The sequence below is a fragment of the Talpa occidentalis genome, unplaced genomic scaffold (assembly GCF_014898055.3).
Source record: "Talpa occidentalis isolate TD23 unplaced genomic scaffold, MPIMG_talOcc4v2.1 talOcc4.9, whole genome shotgun sequence".
Classification (NCBI taxonomy): Eukaryota; Metazoa; Chordata; class Mammalia; order Eulipotyphla; family Talpidae; genus Talpa; species Talpa occidentalis.
Window position 1 is genome coordinate 39,792,203 of NW_023605305.1, and position 19,659 is coordinate 39,811,861.

Below are 19,659 nucleotides of genomic sequence, written 5' to 3' on the forward strand. Positions count from 1 at the left end.
TTCCTTACCTCAATTTTGTCTTGCCTTTTATGTTCTTATTCTTTTTTGTTGACTTTCAACTTTAGAAACAGCATAATGTATTTTCCTCTCCTCACTGTCAAACTCTCTATAGCTTTCTGAGTATTTGCCTCTTATATAATTCCTATAGAAAAGGTGGATCTGAGTCTTTGGGATCTGGATTTATAGGTCCCACTTTAAGAAAAATAATTCAAGATTATAATGCAAAATTAGAGGTAAGCTTATGGAAATGGAGAGTCAGTCTTTGCCCATCAAACAGTTTTCTGCCATTTTCCCATAGAAGTGGCAGATAATATTGTCCAACCAATACATCAAGAATAATTCTAGGGCCTCCCCGGTGGCACAGCGGTTGAGCGCTGGGTTGTGAAGATGCCCGCAGCCTCTGCATGGCCGGTTCGATCCCCAGCTGCTCCCTGGCCACCAGAAGAGGGTCCCACATGGCACACAGACCTCTCCTGCCACCTGCTGCTCCCTTCAGCAGTGAACTTCGGTCCTTCTGCCTGCTCTGCTCCCTGCTCTGGCTCTGGTGAATTCTCTTACCCTCCCACGCTTCTGACTGTACCCAGTATTGTATAAAAACTGTATAAATACTTACTGTACCCAATATGTATTGTATAAATAAATAAATAAATAGATAGATAGATAGATAGATAGATAGATAGATAGACAGACAGACAGACAGACAGACAGACAGACAGATAGATAGATAGATAGATAGATAGATAGATAGATAGATAGATAATTCTAAAAGCAAAATAAATCTATTCTTAAAAACTCACTTTCAGAATAGGAAGGTAAAAGTGGTAATGTAAAGGTAAGAGGGTTGTGATGATAGATATGTAGAAATAGGAGAAAGAGGATGAATTTGAGAAATAGGAATTTGAGAACATCAATGGTTCATAAAAATCAATTACAGCATTTAAGTCTTGTAATTTATAGTTGTTAAGGTCTTTTAATTTATAAAGACTTGGGTTTTATTCACTTGCTGTGTGACCTCAAACAAATTACTTAACCACTCTGTGCCTCCATTTAGTTGTAAAATACAATCCAGTGCTTATGTAATGTTTAAATTGGTTGATGTATGTTAAAGTATTTAGTACAGTGCTCAGTAAATAGCAGCTGTTATAGTTATGATTTGTTTGAATCATAAGAAAAACCTTGGTTTGAACATTGCAGAAAGAAAGCAAAGAGGAATAGGGAAAAAAAACAGTATTAACAAAACAAGCTTCTAGTTTCCTCAGCATTATATTACCTTCAACAATCTCCACCCACCACTATCATCCAGGAAGTGAAGAAACCAGTAGAATTTCTCGCTCTGGAGGGTCCCATTTCAATGAATGAAGTGAAATGGTTGCGTTTCAGGAGCTAACTATTGTCCCTGGTCAGTTCAAATGGGTCACAGCAGATCAGTTGGAAATGAAACATGGGCAGCACATTGCAAGTCTCTCTCAAAACTGCATCACCAAAATGATGAGGGTTCACATTGCCCAGGCCATAAGGAGTTTGCTTTGGGGGCCCTTCACTGTTAGGCACTTTATTATTGATGCTCTCACTAGAAAGCTCAAGGAAAAGGTCTGGTTTGGTCCTGTGCTTCCTCTTGGGAGGAATGGAGAAGCTGGAGAGACCCATTTTTCTAAGGCAGTTTGCCTCCAAGCTACCACCTATATCATGACGGTGAAATGATAAACACTGATGATTACCACCCCACATTTGCATCTATATTCATAGAGCAGAATGCATTCTACATAGCAAATCCAACACCCTGGTTTATTATTTCTTTGTGCAACAATGAAACAGGGGTCTGAACAAATAATCTTCCCCTAATGCTTAATGTTTAGGCTAGGCCGTAGCTTTTTGCTTTTAGACATATTCAAAATGTTCAAAAGGCCTGCTAAACACTATTTCTTGTTCTTGAAATACAATATTTTGAACTCTATTATTCCACCTTCATCTGTTCCCCATGTAATCTCATAGTGTGAAGTAATTTAAAAGAAATATTGTTCCTATGTGCTTTTCTTGCTCTAACTTAAGACCAAATTCTGGGCTATTGTAAAGTTTAGAAAAGCTACCTCAAAAATCTGAATACTTAGCTGTATTCACCACATAGATTTTCAAACATTTTTTCAAGTACCAAACCTTATGTAGCCTACCCAGCCATTTTTCTAAACATAGACTCAATAATTCTGAGGTTATTTTAGATGGCTAACATGAAATATAATTTTATGAAACATTTCTCTGTATTTCTCTCAAACCCTGGAAGCTGGCCTGTTCTGAGTCAGCTCTGGAATCCCATCTAGAGGCAGTCAGAGCAGACATGGGAACTATTCCAGGTAAATATCTCACCCCGCCATGGTCAGTGGGTGCACAGAACAGCCCAGACTTCTCTGACCTCTCCATGAGCAGTTTTGAATTAGTGTTGAATTTTGAATGTGGTCCTGGGATCCACTAGGAATCTTTTGCTTTGGTCCTTAGTATGTCTGAGGCTTCTGCAAATTGGAAACTTTCTAAGCCTTCTCTAGGCCAACTCTACAACTAAACTCATTTCATAACATGGCAGGTTATGACAATAGACTGTCTTTACTTATAACAAGAAACCATAATTACTCATCACTCTATTATTACTATCTCTTTAGGAGGATGGATTTCTCGTAGATTCCATGTAAAGTTTCCCTCTCCTTTGTTTCTTCCATATGCTTTACTCTTTATTATGAATCTTGGAATATGCATATGTTCAAAAGATATCTTCAATATGTATCTGCTTTGAATATATAACTTTACATAGTTATATAACTATAGATGTCACTTATCTGATAATTGAAGAATGAAAGGTGTAAAAAGAAAGGTTGCTTTGCTCAGATAATGACACAGAATGAAGCAGTACTCTTGGATTTTGAGGGTGGGACTCCTTTTTCAAAAAGGGTAGAAGAAGCTGTCTTTAAAATGCATGGCCAGCCACCAAGGCAAAGCATGACGGATGCTGTTTAAATGGAGATTGTATTTCTGCAACAGCCAGTAAACTTTTTTTGGAAAGAAGTGTTCATCGAGGACTTAGCATCAACTTTGTATGTAAATGTATACTAAAAATAAGCCATGCATTATGGATGATAGGTGCATGGCTTTGTCTCAAGGATTGTGCAGACTAGTTGTGAAGCAAGCCCCTTACCTACAAAACATTTTATCCAAATGTCCATTTCCATTTCCAGCCAATGTGTTGTGCTGTATATTTTTTTTTTCCTACAAGAGCCTCCAGACTAGCTGTCGGGGTGACAGACACTCTGCCTTATCACTAGCTCCATGTAGACCAACATATGGAACAGTAAAAAAAGGATCTGTAGCCCAAACAATGTGCTTCTGTTGCTTGTTTCTGAGTATTCTGTTGGGCTGGTGCTCTAGCGGTCCCACTGATAATGTTTTATGGTCTTCAAAAGTGATGAAACCAAACATAAGATAGAAAAGTAGCCAAGAAGAACAAAGGAAAATATGGAAAATATCCATAGTCTCAAATAGTATGTTTTCATTGAAAATGTTTGCAAATTTACAATATTTGAAATGTATGGCTCTCCCTTCGAAAATTCAACTTTCATTATAGGCACGTTTCAACATAGGCAACTTTCAATATAGGATGGGTGACGAATTAACACAAACTGTCTGTATTTAAGAATACACTGAGTATTTTTAATACTTGACACCACAGAGTTTCTCCTATGGTTTGGGTCATAGCAGAGCCTCTTCAATGTTTTTTGTCTCTTTTTGTAAACTTGGTGTCTGCCTCTGCATTCTATATGTGAATTTTCCTGCTTATAGTCCTGGATCCAAACTGGGAACCACCTGTTCTGAGTTGAAAGATGTTTTCCTCCAAATTAACATTTCATGTTCTATTCCAGGGGTTGGGCAATGTCCTGTGTATTTGGCAGAAGGACAAGCATCCAGGCTAGGCTCCACTGGCAGCTAGTTCTTCAAAAAAAAGGAAGGGTTTGGGGGTTGATTGGCCCATAATTATTTTAATTTTGTCCTTTAAGAGTGTGTCCTCTAAGTTCAGGTAACTCTCAGCCATTTAATGCACTGTTCTATTTAGGTAAAAGGAGATCCTTTCTCTGGCAAAGCAATTCTGTCCCCATCCTTGCCTTATTGCCTGAGTACACTGGCACAGGGAAGATAGGATCTGAGCACAGATGATCAGCTTTTGAGAAATCCAAGGGGGGCCAAGATGACAGTCTCTGACACAGGCAGACCTGGCAGAAAGGTATTAATTATCCATAACTATGAGCATTTCCATGTGCATGCTTTCCACCTGCTGGGCCCAACTCTGTGATACTATGACTTTACCCACTGTGGGAATCTCTAAAAGTCATCATCTTTATGAACATTCTTTGAGCATTTGCAACATGAGAACATTATGAGAGGTGCTCGGAACCAAAGGGAGAAAAGACAGATCGCTCAACCTCTGGAGACTCCGGTCTAAGTGAGAAAGAATTGAACAAAAAAACTAAGATACAAAGATCATGGCACTTTGTGCCATGTGAGAGATAAAAATAGTATGTTGCACAAGCTTTTAGGAAAGAAAGTACTTTGATCTGGGAATGTGACTCTATAAAGATTTGAATGCCTCCTTGGAACAGGTCATTAAATTCCTGAGGAGAAGGACTTGGTCCAGTGTAATGGACCCTGGCAGGGTTAGATTTCAATAAAACCAAAAACAATAAGTTTTTAAAGCATGAATTTCCTTCAGGTTGGAGGTGGGTTGTATGCCCTTTCTGATAGAAGTTAGAAACCAGAATATAGAGGCAGTCAGCCCTGCCTCAAAGTATGCTAAGTTGGACTTTGAGGAAGCCATGTCAGTGAAGCTGTAGAGGCCCATGTTTGCACAGGAAAGCCATGATAGATAAGAAAAAACACTAAGGCTGCAGGCTCCCGCTTTGAACTGTACAGAAGGGAGATGTGCAAAGAATGTTACAAGCCCCCTGCTTGGAAACAGATAAGGGAAACAGAGAGAAGATAGAGTCCTGGGTCAGAAGGCTGAGAACCCCGAGAGGCTATGTTCGTGAATTTCAACTAGTAAAAGCTTCCAGCAACCAAGATGTGGGAAGCATTGGGGAGAGGAAGAATAGTAAGAAGAACTGTATTTTCGAGAAAAGGGGAGGGATATCTACTGGCATAGGGAAAGTCAGGAATCTTGGACATTAACTGGCCTTCTAGGAGAATCATTCTTGCTTGGAGACCGGATAGACACAAAAAAGATACGTGATGAATGCTAATCACCTCTTCTATCACTGGCTCTTTCTGCCCAAACTGCAGCCTTTTCAACCTCTAAATCCGTGGTGCTTAGTTGACCTGTGGGTCCTTAATAAAATTTGATTGTGGGCCTCCCTAGTGGTGCAAGGGGTTAAGACGCAAACTATGAAGCTAACTGCAGCCATTGCAGCACGAGTTCAATCTCCAGCCAGGGAGCTACCGACATGGCACAGCAGACCTCTCCTAACTCGCCCACTGCTCCTCTCAGCAGTGTATTTCAGTCAGTCTGTCTGTTCTGTTCCCCACTCTGTCTCTAGTGAATCCTCTCGCTCCCCACCCCCGCATCTCTGGTCTGTACCCCAGCTCTTGTATTCATAAAAATAAAATAAATATTTTTTAAAATAAATAAAATAAAATAAAATTTGATTGCATTGAAATGATTACTGATCTCCAAGAAATTGACCCAGAATTGACCTTCAGATTGTATGAAAGAATTCAGTGTCCTCAGAATCACACGCTTTCAGGTGAAACCAGGGGCAGGGCATGTTGGTGCTTTGTGTCAGTTTTGGGAAACTGATGCATTCTTGGAGATAGAAGTTTCTCAAGCATTAAGTTTGTCTTGTTCTAGCCCAAGCATGATAGTAGAGCCTTTAGTAAATTTTTAACTTGTCATTAAAAATGCCTTTCATATCAGAATTTTCAAGGGCACTGACAGCTGAACAAAAAGAAAAGGCAAGCACAGGCATTACAAAAACAAGCAATCATTCATTTTGAATACAAAAGGGAAATGCACCTCTTTCAGGGTGTTTGGAGAAATAAAAAAGTGCATTTTTTGCTGATGGATTGTTATTAAAGATACCTCTAAACCTATCAGCCATAAGAATATTGCTTTGCCACTCTTTTTTGTAAAGAAGAAAAATGAATGAAGTCAGAAAATGTAAGACTTACAATGTGTTTTCAATTGCAGATCATGGCACTTTCATCCTGAAATTTGGGAAAGATAACTTTTAATTACAGTAATAAGAACCACATGGGCAATGATTGATGTGAACCTGATGCATTCTATTCCTTTATTAATCTTTTTAATTAGAGACAAAAGAATGTTTTATCTGCCCAAAGGAGATGAGATCAGCCATGATGCTCTGCTGCACTTTGGGACTGGGGAACCCAGTGACTGTTCACCAAGAGTCACTGTTAACCCAGGGCCAAAAGGTGAGGGACCCAAAGCTGGGAACACTTGTTTCCAGCTGGAAATGCCTCTTCTCATATCTCTTGCTGAAAATCATCTGCATGAGCAGCTTCACCCACCCTCCTTCTGTTGGACTAGCTTTTGCTGGCATTGTTAAAATTGGAGAGTTAGGAGGGAATTTAACTTCTTGCCCCACTAGTGTTGGAATTCACATCTGCCATGAAAGTAAAGATGAAGATCTGAAGTGATAGATGTTAGGGAAGCTGGAAATCAAGCCAAGGGATGATGGAAGCATGTCAGAAAGTAGACTTTGGCTACAGAAACAAAACTAATGAGGTCAGCATTAGCTGGGTTTGCACCAGATTGGAAGAATAAGAAATCTAGGTAGATAAATCAACCATTATGACTTAGGACCAAATGCCCCCTTGAACCTTAAAGATTGATATAAGTCAGTATTTTGGACTTTTTTGGTATAGAATCATATATTAATTCAACACATTTTTATTGAGGTCCAACTATGTAAAGGCTTGTATCAGGCACTTGGATGCTATTGTTAGAAATATAATCTGGAAGGGTCATAGTCTTGTGCATGATATTGCTATATGAGAACATGGAGACACAATAAAGGGATTATCTAATTGCCTAATGGTGAGGAGTTTAGCATCATTCTTGACAGGGTGAGTAGAACATGAGTTGACTGTTGAAGAAGAAAAAGAATTTCTGGTTGTATATAAAGATATTTTGTTACCAAAAAAGCCATACAAAGCTGTAAAATTGTGACTCACTTCCTGTTGGAAAACTATACTTAGTTGAGTGTGAGTCTGGTTTGGATGGATGTACACAGAGAGACTTGAGAGGCCATGCCAAGAAAATATGTTATTTGGAGTGTAATGGGTGCCATTGAGAGAGATTAAACAAGAGGTTGTTAAGTGTAGGGTTTAAGAACACAAGATGGAGGGTCAGAGAGACTCTGGGTAATAGGTTCATTCATGCATTACTAGGCACCCACAGTGTGTTGCCATGAATAGCAGACTTGTGTCTGAATCCTAAGCCTCAGTATTCTTTTCCATCTTCCCTGAGAGTTTCAATAAACAGTGATGTCTGGCATGTAGTAGATACTCAATAAACATTTATTTACATTGCTTGCATAATTGCTAGTTCAACAGAGATTTGTTGCCGAGAACTTCAGTTTTTAAATGTTATGCTATTATCTCATACATCAGGATACGAGGCCCATTCAGCAAGAGTTTTAAGGGGAAAAATTGACAGAAGTTCAATTCTAAATTTTCTAATGAACTTCAGTGTTCCCTAAGCAGTTGAGCCTTTCATAACCTACTTATAGCACAGTTAAAATAGGTCTACCCAGTAGATACTTTAAAAAAAACAAGAAGGTTTTGGGAGCGGAGTGAATTGCTAAGAACCATAATGAGAATGGTGAGGACAATATCCATTCAAATAGACAGGGTCCCTCTTCTTCCACTTCAAACCTAGTTTAGAAAAATCTTGGTAAGTTTTTTGTTACAAAGGAGATGTATGGAATACAATGTGAAGTTAGTGGGGAAAAAGTAGGGCATAGTGGGTTTACTAAAACTCAGGCCAGGTCAGGAAGGGTAAAGAGTGCTGGGGAGAATGTCAAAATGCTCATGTGATGGATGGAAGACTTCTAGGGCAGAGGGAGCAATCCCATGTTCCCATTCTCCCTGGTAACAGGCAGAGAGGGACTGGGAGACCAGAGACTAGCTCTGGGAGAGGGACTTTAGCTTACTCAGTGCACTCATGTTTCCTGACAGTGTTTCTCCTGTCTTCTCACCCCCTAATTCTGGTTTGTTTTACTTGTTTTGTGATCTATTTTGTGTTCTTGGACTTTGATCAGATGGGATGCAATGCTAAAACAGATAAATTTTGCCAGAATTTTCAAAAAATCAGAGTTTTTAAGTCAGTGCTCCTGCACATGACCCACCCTTGTGTCTTTTTGTATTTGCCAAGCTGTCTGTGTATCTGTGGGGGAGAGGACCACCAAGGGCGTGTTCCAGTTCCTTCAAATACATTATCACCCTCCGCAAATGTCAAACTTCCTTAGCTCTCTTCATGTCTATGACAACTTGTAGAAGTCTAACCATGGAGCTCTGCCAGAGAAAAGAAATACAGGAGAGAGAAAGCAGAAATTACACAATCCTCTTCTTCCTATAGTTTTTTGTGGGATTTGGTGTCAACATACTACCAATAGTCAGCAAATATCCTTTTTTAAAAAAGTTGAGAGGACAAACTTGCATTGATCTACTCAAATTAAGAAGCACAAAATAAGGGCTTAGCCTCATGTAGTGTGCTTCCTTGAAAGGGGTGTCCACTATGTAGCTCATATGGAATGCTCGGATAAAGCCAATGAAACTAAAAAAATAAGAGACATTTAAAATACACTAGCTACAAGCTAGTGTATTAGGGTGTCTGATTTTATCTGCCTCTACTTCCTTTATCAACTTTCCAGGTACACCCCTTTTTTGCTGCTGCATCTTAATTGAGCAAATCAACCTTTGTCTCTAGGAGCGCAAAAAAATGTCACTTGCTTGTTCTTGAAGGTGTTAATGCCCATTGGAGTAGTGAAGATTCTAAGATTATCTGCAATAAAAACTTGATTTAACCTAATATTTAATGTTAAATGGAGTAAACTACAGTTTGGTGGGACCTAGGTTAGGAATTGCTAGATAGGTGTTCTTATAATATTCTGATTCTTCATGCTTAAGTAAGAAGAGATGCTTTGGAGTTTCTGAAGGGTTTTGACACCTAAACCACATTATATAGGATTCCATCTACTTACTCTATGGTTAGACCAGGCCTTGTATGTTACCCATGGCAGCTGTGTGCATGCCAGTGACAAATGCACTTGTCAGTTGTGCTCCTCTTCATCCTCCACTTTTACTTCTGCATTTCCCCACACACTTGCTTCCTCCCACTCCTCATCAGATGTTGAATATTTTTTTTTACTTGTCTGACATTTAGGTTTTAACTCTAGACCATTTAGGTTCTTTTGAGTTTCAGCCAGCATAAAACTGCTCCAAGACTAACTTCATCACTTAAAGATTACTGACTTGATGGAAATTTGGAAGCCTAAAGGGAATCATGGAAAATGTTTTGACTTGTATTTTTCCAACTATTTTAGTTCTGCCAACTGAAGATCAGTGGAAAGGAAGATAAAAGAAAATTCCTGGTTAATTTAATCATCTATCCCAAGATCTCATTAACTATTAAGTCATGTTAATCAACAAAGTATTGACCACTTACTCTACTATATTGAGCAATATATTATAAGTTAAAGATGCAAAAATTAACACATACTCCCTGGCATATTAACAGATCTTGGTTGAGGGATTTGAATCTACATTTTTAATAATCATAAGATTCTGACTGGTCTGAAAACCAAATTTTATTTTTTGTTGGTCAGCAATGATTCAATTTTCTAAATGCCACATTTATTTTCAAGATAAATTAAAATACATAATGTGAAATGTCCTTTAATACTGGTGGTTAGTTCTGACTGTGACTTATATCTTGAGCCCAATTGGTGAAGATTTGGTAAATAGAAACACACATGGACAAAATTTCAGTTGACATATCAGTGATTCTAAATGGATCAATTGTCAGTGATAAGAATTGTCCAGCTCAGTTCTCCTGATGCCACAGATCTCTTCTGTAAGTTACCCATAAATATCCCTTTACTTTCCAATATTATAAAAATGGTGCAAAGCCAAATGCTAAGGGTGCATACAGACTGGTCATGCTCTCATCTGCCTTAAGTGACTTAACATTAGTGAAGGCAGCAGATCTGAGCAGTTGTGTAACTCTCAGTTCATGAGAAGCTGCTTTCTCCATTCAGACTTGGCAGTGGTTTCTAATGTTCTTTCCCCTTGTCTGTAATTAGAGCACTGATTTAAGTCCTAACAATGTAGTTAAAATGGTACAGGACACTCTGGATCTGCCGAGGGAAAATAGAAGGTTCTGCTCTTCTCAACTCATGAGTCTTGTACTTGATATGGAGAATCCAGGGCAGGATTGTGAACATGCCCCAAGCAAAACATAGCCTACATTTTCAGATCTTGGAATGACTGTTTGGCAAGAGCATCAGTTTAGCTCAATAACCCGCTCAGATAGAAGGGAAATAGCAGTAGTATGTTCATGGGCATTGTATTTAAAGTGTTACCATACAATTCTATAAACTAGATTAAACAGGCACTTTGACATTTGAGAACCTAACATTTAAATGAAAAACCCAAAGGGCCAGGTCTGATTTGGAAAACTGAGATTTGGCCAGTACCATCAGTTTATCTCTACTGGTGCTCATAACTGCATCTGCTCTGACCAGCTGATGTCCATTCTGATCAGTGATGACCCTTATTAGGCTTTATACAATTTTAGGATTGTCCCTGAGATTTGTGATTTTGTGAAGATGTACTCTTGAGTCCACTTATTATGATATCTTATGGGTCCATCTGTGTCACTCTTAACAGGTCTCAAACATTTTATGTGTATCATTTAAAACCACATACCCAATAACACTGAAAGAATTACTTCTACCAATCCCATTTTGCAGATCATTAAATTTAATTTCAGAACCTAAGGAGCTTGTTCCAAATTTCAAAATTAACAATGATAAAGTCTCAGTTCAAATTTAGGCAATCTTATTCCAGGGTAGGTGAAGATAAAATTATTATTCAAATTGAGTAAAACATGAGTAAATAAATTTTAAATATTGAATTATTGAGATAGTGTGTGTTATTTCTTCTTTGTTTAGCTGTTAAGTGTTAAGACTAAAGTCACTGAACTTTCTGGTTAAAAGGGGACTTAGAGTTCTCAGATAGGGACAAAGAAAAGTTTTCTGCAGCAGCATCTCTGACATAGGGGCATTCAGCTTTAGACCAATAAAGGAATACATATATATAATTCAGTGTTCTCCAGAGAAACAGAGTATGTCCAATATAGATATCTGTATCTACTGCTATAGCTCTATATCAAATCTGTATCTCTGTGGCTATATCTATATTTGTTACAGGAATAGGCTTATCATATCATAATGGAAGTCAAGAAGTCCCATAATCCGCCATCCAGATGCAGCAGGTTCTGGAAATCCAGTGATGTAATTCAATTCAAAGTCCACAGGTCTTAGAATATGGAGGCTATGGATTAAGTCCTGATCTAAGTCTAAAATTATGAGAATCAGGACACTGATGTCTGAGCAGACATAGAGATGGACGGCTAAGCTTAGGCATAAAAAATTCATGCCTCCTCTACTTTCTTTTTTTAAATTTGTTTAGGCCCTCAAAGGACTTGATGGCATCCACCTCTATTATAAGGAAGATGATATTCTTTATTTATTTACTGATTCCAATGCTAATGTCTTCTAGAGATATACTCTCAGAAACACCCAGAAATATTTTTTTTTTTATTGATACCAGCTACCTGGTCATGCCTTAGTCCAGTCAAGGTAATATATAAAATTAACCATCATTGGGTGCATGTGACTTAATGAGTCAACCCATTTTACTCAAGTAAGTGTGATTTTGTAGATATTTTTTCCTGTGGCACTGATATATTCCTTTCAGTAATTTTCATCCATTGGCTACTTTTCCCAACTCAAGTGACCAGGATAATTCTTCTCTATTTTGGTAGGCTCTCATTCATGTATATAGCTCTGAATTTTCTCTTTTATAATAGTCCATTTTTCAATGTTCTGTTTGATGCCTATGTTCATATTTGTCCCACAGGTTTGATTTATTTTCCTAGCATAATATTGTCCCCCTTGAGTATTTTTTCTTTTAATTTAAGTATAGCTAATATTTAAAAGTTGGGAAGTTGGAGCCCCATCTTCTCATGATAATGACACTCTCTAGAGTTCTTTACCCACCTTTCTACATAGGATCAAATCAGCCAAACTGCCATACCTCTAATACAGGGATCATCTTCTCTATGCAGGCCCTCTCAATGATTCATCATCTTGCTTACACTTTTATTTTTCCTAGAACAAAATTTAGTATATCTTCAACCAATTTTGCTCTCAAAGGATGGTTAGAGAAAGAAGGACTGAGAAATCTGCATTTTTAAGAAAAGCAGTAGTGAGAATAATTATTTAAGAAAATGAAAACTGTTCTCTATACCTGCCTTGCTTGCCCTACATTTATTATTTGTTTGGTTCCTATAAGAGTTTTGGGTTCATGCCCCAGACTTTCATTATTTTTATCCTATGACATATTTACCAACCCCCTTACCATTGTTCTCACCCCCTTGAAAAACTCTTTAGCTTGTTCATGTGTAGCTCCAGATGTGTTTTGACCAGCATGAAAGGCCTGAGGCTTTGATCTAGAATACCACTTTTCGACTTAAACTTCTACCTGTGTTTTCCTGTGACGTCCCTAAGCATTACCATTTTGTCTGCTTACTACATGTAAAGGATCAAGATAAAAAGTGCATTTCCTTTGAGGTTTGTAGAAGAGTGATAAGGAGACAAATATTCAAGGTGTAATGTGGCAAGGCAAGATCAGGGTCAGATGTTGAAACACAGAATTCAGAATTCCCTGAGCTGGCTTTCTCAACCGAGGTGTCAAGATGTCATGAACAAAATTGGAATCTCAACAGAGTATCTTTATGCATTGTATTTTTAGAAAAAAATAGTGGCCTTTAATAACTATAACTGGGCAAGAGCTCATCTTTATGGCCCATTATATTGATAGAAAGAGCAACTAATGACCCCTCATTAAAATCTAAAACCTCCAATTATTTTATTATCGTTATTTAATATCTATTGAGTTCTAGCTTTAATTTTACCCAGTTGGTCCTCTAGACATTAATGTCTTAGTTGGTGTAGAATTTAATTTAGGTTTCTTTTTGGATTAATATCAAGCTTTTCTTTTCAAATTTGCCATTTTTTTCTACACACACACATACACACACACACATACACTCCTACTAGTGACATATAAATCTGGTCTTTGGTCCATTTTATTTTCCCTATTATTTGTGTAGCAGAAAGGATGGTAAGAACTTGCTGGAAGAAACAAAAGGAAATAATGATTTTATTCTAATCAGCTAGATTCCTTAAACTCATTTTACATCTGCTATAGATGAAGAATTTGAACTATAATTATAATGTTTTATGCAAATTTAGTGAAATTTTGTCCTCCCATTTCCTGAACTTTAACTCTAGTTGATCAGTGACTGAACACTTTATTTCAAGGAAAAGAAACCAAAGTCGGGTACTCCTGCTTTCAAACTGCACATGCTGGCCAGACAGCCCAACGCACACTATCACTTTCTTGTGGTGTGAGAAAGGGTTGGCTCCTCTTCAGACTTTTCTATCTCCATTAACTACTATAGTTTCCTGACTATTGAGGGCACAGTAATAGCAGGCCTCTGAAGCATCCCTTCGATCTTGAGTTGTGTACCCACTTTCTCGTGGGGAATTCAGACTTTCCAGGAGATTCAAATGTATGGGGAGTCTGTGCTTGCTTGAAGGATTGGTGGTGATCACATGCATGGAAAAAATGAGCATAAATCTAGTTCTAATCTGCCTTAGATGCTTAGTAAAGGGTAGCCATTAATATTATTTGGGGGAGGTTTCTTGTATACATTTCTTTTTCTACAACTTGATTTTTTTCCAAAGGTGCAAGACTTTCTAGAAGTGCAGACAGGGAAATGGCTATTTAGATAATCCTCCTTTCATAGGTTACCAAAACTGAATTTCAGAATAATGAACTTCATAATTATAATGGCAGCTAACATTTATTGGGCATTCAATAATAGATGAAGCACTAAGTTATGCATTTTATGTACCTATTATATAGAATCTTCCCAATAGTATAGGGCTATTAGTAGAAATCCAATATTGGTAGTCTCTCTTTTTCTATAGATGAAGAAACTTTAGTTTATAGAGACTGAGTAGTATAAGGGGTAGAACCAGGACCAGGCTGTCTGCCTCCAAGACCACAGTCTTAATCATCCTAATGCCCTGTGTTCCACAAGAAAGAATGAGCTCAGCCCACCTGATTCCCAGCCCACCTGGGTTCTATAAAGCATATGGGCTCTGTGAAATGTGATTTCTATAATCTGCTGAAACCTAACTCTTTCCCCTCTTCCCTACCACCTTGTTCATTCAGTAGAATTGGTGAGAAATCTAACCTCAGTTAATTTTCTAAAGTCCAGCTGTGTCTTTGAATCATGTAAGAAACCTGGACTTGTGCAACCCAAGTATTTAACAAACTCCAGAGAGCACTAGCAAGTCCTTAAATCATAGATGTTTAATATATAATACCAGACAATGACAGTGTAACAGAAAGTGTGTCTGAAGCACTGCTAGACCCAGGAGTGGCTAATGTTAAGAACAGTGGCCTGCATAAGCATAAGTCTAAGTAGTGCAATTTTTAAAAACTTTCCCCCTTATTTTCCCTTTTTCCTTTTCCTAAGTATATTTCTTTGTTTTTCCAATTATATTTAGCAACACAATTAAAAAGTGGCAAAATAGGTGCCAAAGTTGCTAATTATATAATTATAAGAGTACAAAGCAGCCATATAAAGGGTGGTGAAAAAACTCACTTGCTCCAATTAGGAAATAATGAAAAGCCCTGCGCCCAGGCTCTGCTCCTCTGTCCCACATTCCCCTTTAGAGGGCATCGTCACCCAGTTGTTAGTATTGTCAGGAGATGGCAGCAAGGTCACTGGACTCAATGTGAAAGGCTGATGTGTTTGCCTCCTATAGCAGCTTGAGTGAATGACAGGAGGCCTGCGGCAGGCTGTCCGAGGAAAGGGACTTCATGGATTCAAACGAAAACACGAAACCTTTTTGGAGACCATTTTCTCTGATCCTGATAACCTGTACAGCTCCACACATTTTATATAGGATTGGTCCAGTCCCAGAGAGAAATCTGCTCAGCATCACTTTCATCACAAATGTGTCTCTTTATCTGAAAGATTTCTAAAATAGGTGTTTTAACAGCATTTTAGGAAGTATGGGACTAAACAGGTGATATCTTTCCCCAAAAGGTTATCTTTCTTTAGCACAGAAAAGTTGGTTAGCATCAGAGGAGGTACATTTATTACACTTACATAGCCCTCATTAAAGGTCAGGAAATATTGCCTTGGTCTTCCTTTCTCCCTGCTTTTTGCCCTCTCTCCTTCTCTTTCTCTATCATTCAAATGCCCCTTTTAATCACAAATTTTCTAAATGAAACATTACACAATATTTGTAATATATAAATAAGGTTTAAAAACTAAAACTAAAATAAATACTCATGAAACCTTTCGTATGGCTAATAGACAATTTTTGCATTCAACCTCTGTTCTCATAGAAATAATCAGTGTCCAGTATTTTATGTTCCTCATAGCCCTATTTTTCTTCAAAGGTTTACCATGCATTTATTTCTCCCTAACGCTATATTGTCTGATATGGGAATTATATTGTATTCTTTAGATCTAGTGATTCATACAATGTGCGTGATTTTCTTTACTCATCTAACATGTTTCTGAAGCCCATTCATGTTAGCGCCTGTTGATAAATTTCATGTTTTTATATATATGTATTATATATAGATATTGATATACTAAATGTGCTATACATATATTTGTATATATAATAAATATATCATAAATGCATAAATATAATATAATAAACATATATTTGCATAATAAATATTGTATTGTATAGCGTATAATACATATATAAATACACATATACATATATAAAGTATATAATATGCACTATACATATCTGTACTTACACATATAATGCATGCTATATTTATGTATATGAGGCTATATGGATAATATATATATTATAGTATATATATTTTATGTCATTTCATTAGGTAACTGTATCATGAATTTGTATCCACTTGTCAGTTGTTCTCGGGGCTTTGTCTAATATTTTGTTTTCTATTGCAGATAATTAGCTTTGATCATTTTTAGATATGTCTCCTAATTTAACTTGCAAAAGTTTTTAGTGCAGAAAGTCTCAAACTTTCTAGCCGTATGGAAGGTTTCATGTGTATTTATTTTAGTTTTAGTTTTTAAACCTTGCTTATATATTACAAATATTGTGTAATGTTTCATTTAGAAAATTTGTGATTAAAAGGGGCATTTAAATGAAAGAGAAAGAAAAGGCGAGAAGGCAAAAAGCAGGGAGAAAGGAAGACCAAGTGGTAAGGCAATATTTCCTGACCTTTAATGAGGGCTAAGTAAGTGTAATAAATGTACCTCCTCTGATGCTAACTGATATTTTTACTTGTTAGAAACTAAAATCGGAAATACTTTAAAATTCTATGGATTTATTTAAAGATGATATAAACCCCATTTCTCATTAATGTCAATATTTTTTCACACAATAACTATCTTTTTAAAAGAAAATAAATTTAAAAATAACATTGTTTTACATTAAAAATAATTTTTAGTGTCTATCTAAAGAAAAATACCAAAATCTTATTTCTGCTCTGCATTCAATCTGTTGGATTTGTTATTTTGGTTGAAGTATTTGAAAAACATCTGGTTTTACGCAACTATGTAGTTGGAAATAAAAGTACCTTTTAGACATTCTCAAAAAATTCTCAGATCAAACTTTGAGAAACTGCCTAGGAATTCAATTGCTTTCCAGACGAATGTCAAATTGTTTTTCAACATGGTTATATCAATTTATATTCCTACCAGCAGCATATATAAATTCTTATTGCCCGTGTCCTTGAAAATATTTAACAATGTTAGACTTTAATATATTTTAAAATCTATTGTGTAGGAAATGGTATCAGATGATGTCTTTGATTCTCATTTATTTGATAACTAAAGAAGTTGACTAGGTTGACTCTGCATGTTCCCTCTCATATATCATGCTAGTCAATTCTTGACCATTTTAACATTCTTTTATTTATGTTTTCATTGATTTTTTATATCTGTTTTCATCCCTTTGTCATCTACAGATATTACAATATCTTCTCTAATTTTATTGTTTGTCTTTTATTCTCTTTATGAAAACTTTTTACTAAAGACTATAAATTTTAATAAAGAGAAATTTATCAACACTTACCTTTACGTTTTTACCCCAAACTCGTAAGTACCTTCTCCTATATTTTCTTCCACAAGCTTGTAGATTTTACTTTCCACATTTAAAGCACAGTTCACCAAGAATCATGAATATTATGAGGTTGATATTTTACACATTTATAAACATTAGTTCTATACTATTCTACTGAGTTGCCCATGCTTTATTATTGGATTACATAATCAGTTTTTATACATCAAATTTTATATATGCATAGATATGTATCTGGGCTCTTTATGGAATCCAGAGGTCTTTTTGTTTTTTCTGACCAATATCATAACATCTTCATTAATTTTGGTAAGTTATATGATAATGCAAAGTCTGTCAACTTCTTCCTTAGGGACATCATGAACTGTTTCTTTATTCTCTTACTTTCTATATAAATTTAAGAATCACCATACTCATAAAAAAAAAAAAAAGCTTGGAAATTTGAATGGCTTTCCACTAAATCTATAGATCAAATTGGGACAGGATGATTTTGTTTTGTTTTGTTTTAAAGATTTATTTATTTATTTATTTATATAAGCACTGGGTACAGCCAGAAGCATGGGAGGGTGAGAGAATTCACCCAGAGCCAGAGTGGAGAGCAGAATAGGTAGACTGACGAAGTACATGGCTGAGGGGACCAGCGGGTGGCAGGAGACATCTGAGTGCCATGTGGGACCCTCGCCGGCAGCCGGGGATCAAACCGGCGCTGCAGAGGCTGAGAGCAGCTTTGCAGCCCAGTGCTCAACCACTGCGCCACTGGGGAGGCCCAGGATGATTTTTTTGAAATCAAGCCTTCCTATCCTTGAATACAGTATACCTCTACATTTTTTTGTCTTCATTACTATCTTTGAACAAATATAAAAATTTTGTTATTACATGCTTTCTGTTAGATTTATTGCTGAATTCTTAATATTTTGTGCTGTTATAAATGATATTATTTTAAGTTTTCTATTTTTAACTATTGGCAAAAAGAAATATAAGTAGCTCTTTTTATAATATATCTGGCATTTTAATAAATCTTCAAATTAATTCTAAAGTAAATATAAGTAGCTCTTTTTATAATATATCTGACATTTTAATAAATCTTCAAATTAATTCTAATAATTTGGTAGTAGTTTCTTGGGAACATTTTTTATAAATCTTTGTATACATCTATATTCTTAGTATAATTTTCCTTCCTCTTTTCACATTCTTATGCCATTTTTCTTGTCTTACTACAAAATAATGATGCAGAAAAGTATTGATAGTGACATATTGCCAGGTTCCTGATGTTAAAGGAAATATGTTGAAGTTTTATCATTGTACCATGATTGTAATAGTATTTTTGTTGTAGCTCTCTTCATCTGTTTAAGAAAAGTGACTTCTATTTTAATATTGTAAAGAATATTTTTCATGAATAAGATTTGAACAAGATCAAATGCTCTACTCTGCATCAATTGGGAAGATTTAATATTTTTACCTTTTCACACTAAATGTGATAAAGTATATGTGAATTGAATTTCTAATGCTGAGTCACATATATTTTAGTGATAAGCTAATCTAGTATGGGTTTGACACATTTTTATACAAACTATAATTCAATTTATTAATTCTGGAACTGAAGATGGAATTATTATATCTATGCTCACACGTAAGACAGATTTTCTCCTATATTTATTGTGTGTTCTGATTTTCAGTTTACACTAAAAATCTCACAAAATGACTTATTTTTTCTCCTCTATTCTATAACAGATCTTATACTTAGAAATTATGTGTTTTTTCACAAAAATTATATCCATTTTTTGAATATTAGGTATTATTTTTCTGTAAAACTATTTGGTTTTACATTTTCATGGTGGGGAATTTTTAACCTAAGTTCTAATTTCTTTAAAAGTTAGAATACTTAGAGCAACTGTTTAATAATTAAAATATTTATTTTTTTCTTGACACAATTTTGGTTGTGTTTTTCTAATAATTTATAGGATTTTTTTTTGATGTTTTCAAATTTATTGCCAGAAAGTCATTTGTGTTATTCATTTACTTTTTTAAATCTCTATAACTTTTGCTGTAATGAGCCCTCTTACTCTCAAACATTTAATAGTTGACTATTACATATCTGGTTAATTTTTCTTGGGTTTTATGAAATGTATTAATCATTTTAAACAACAAATCTTCAGTGTTGTTG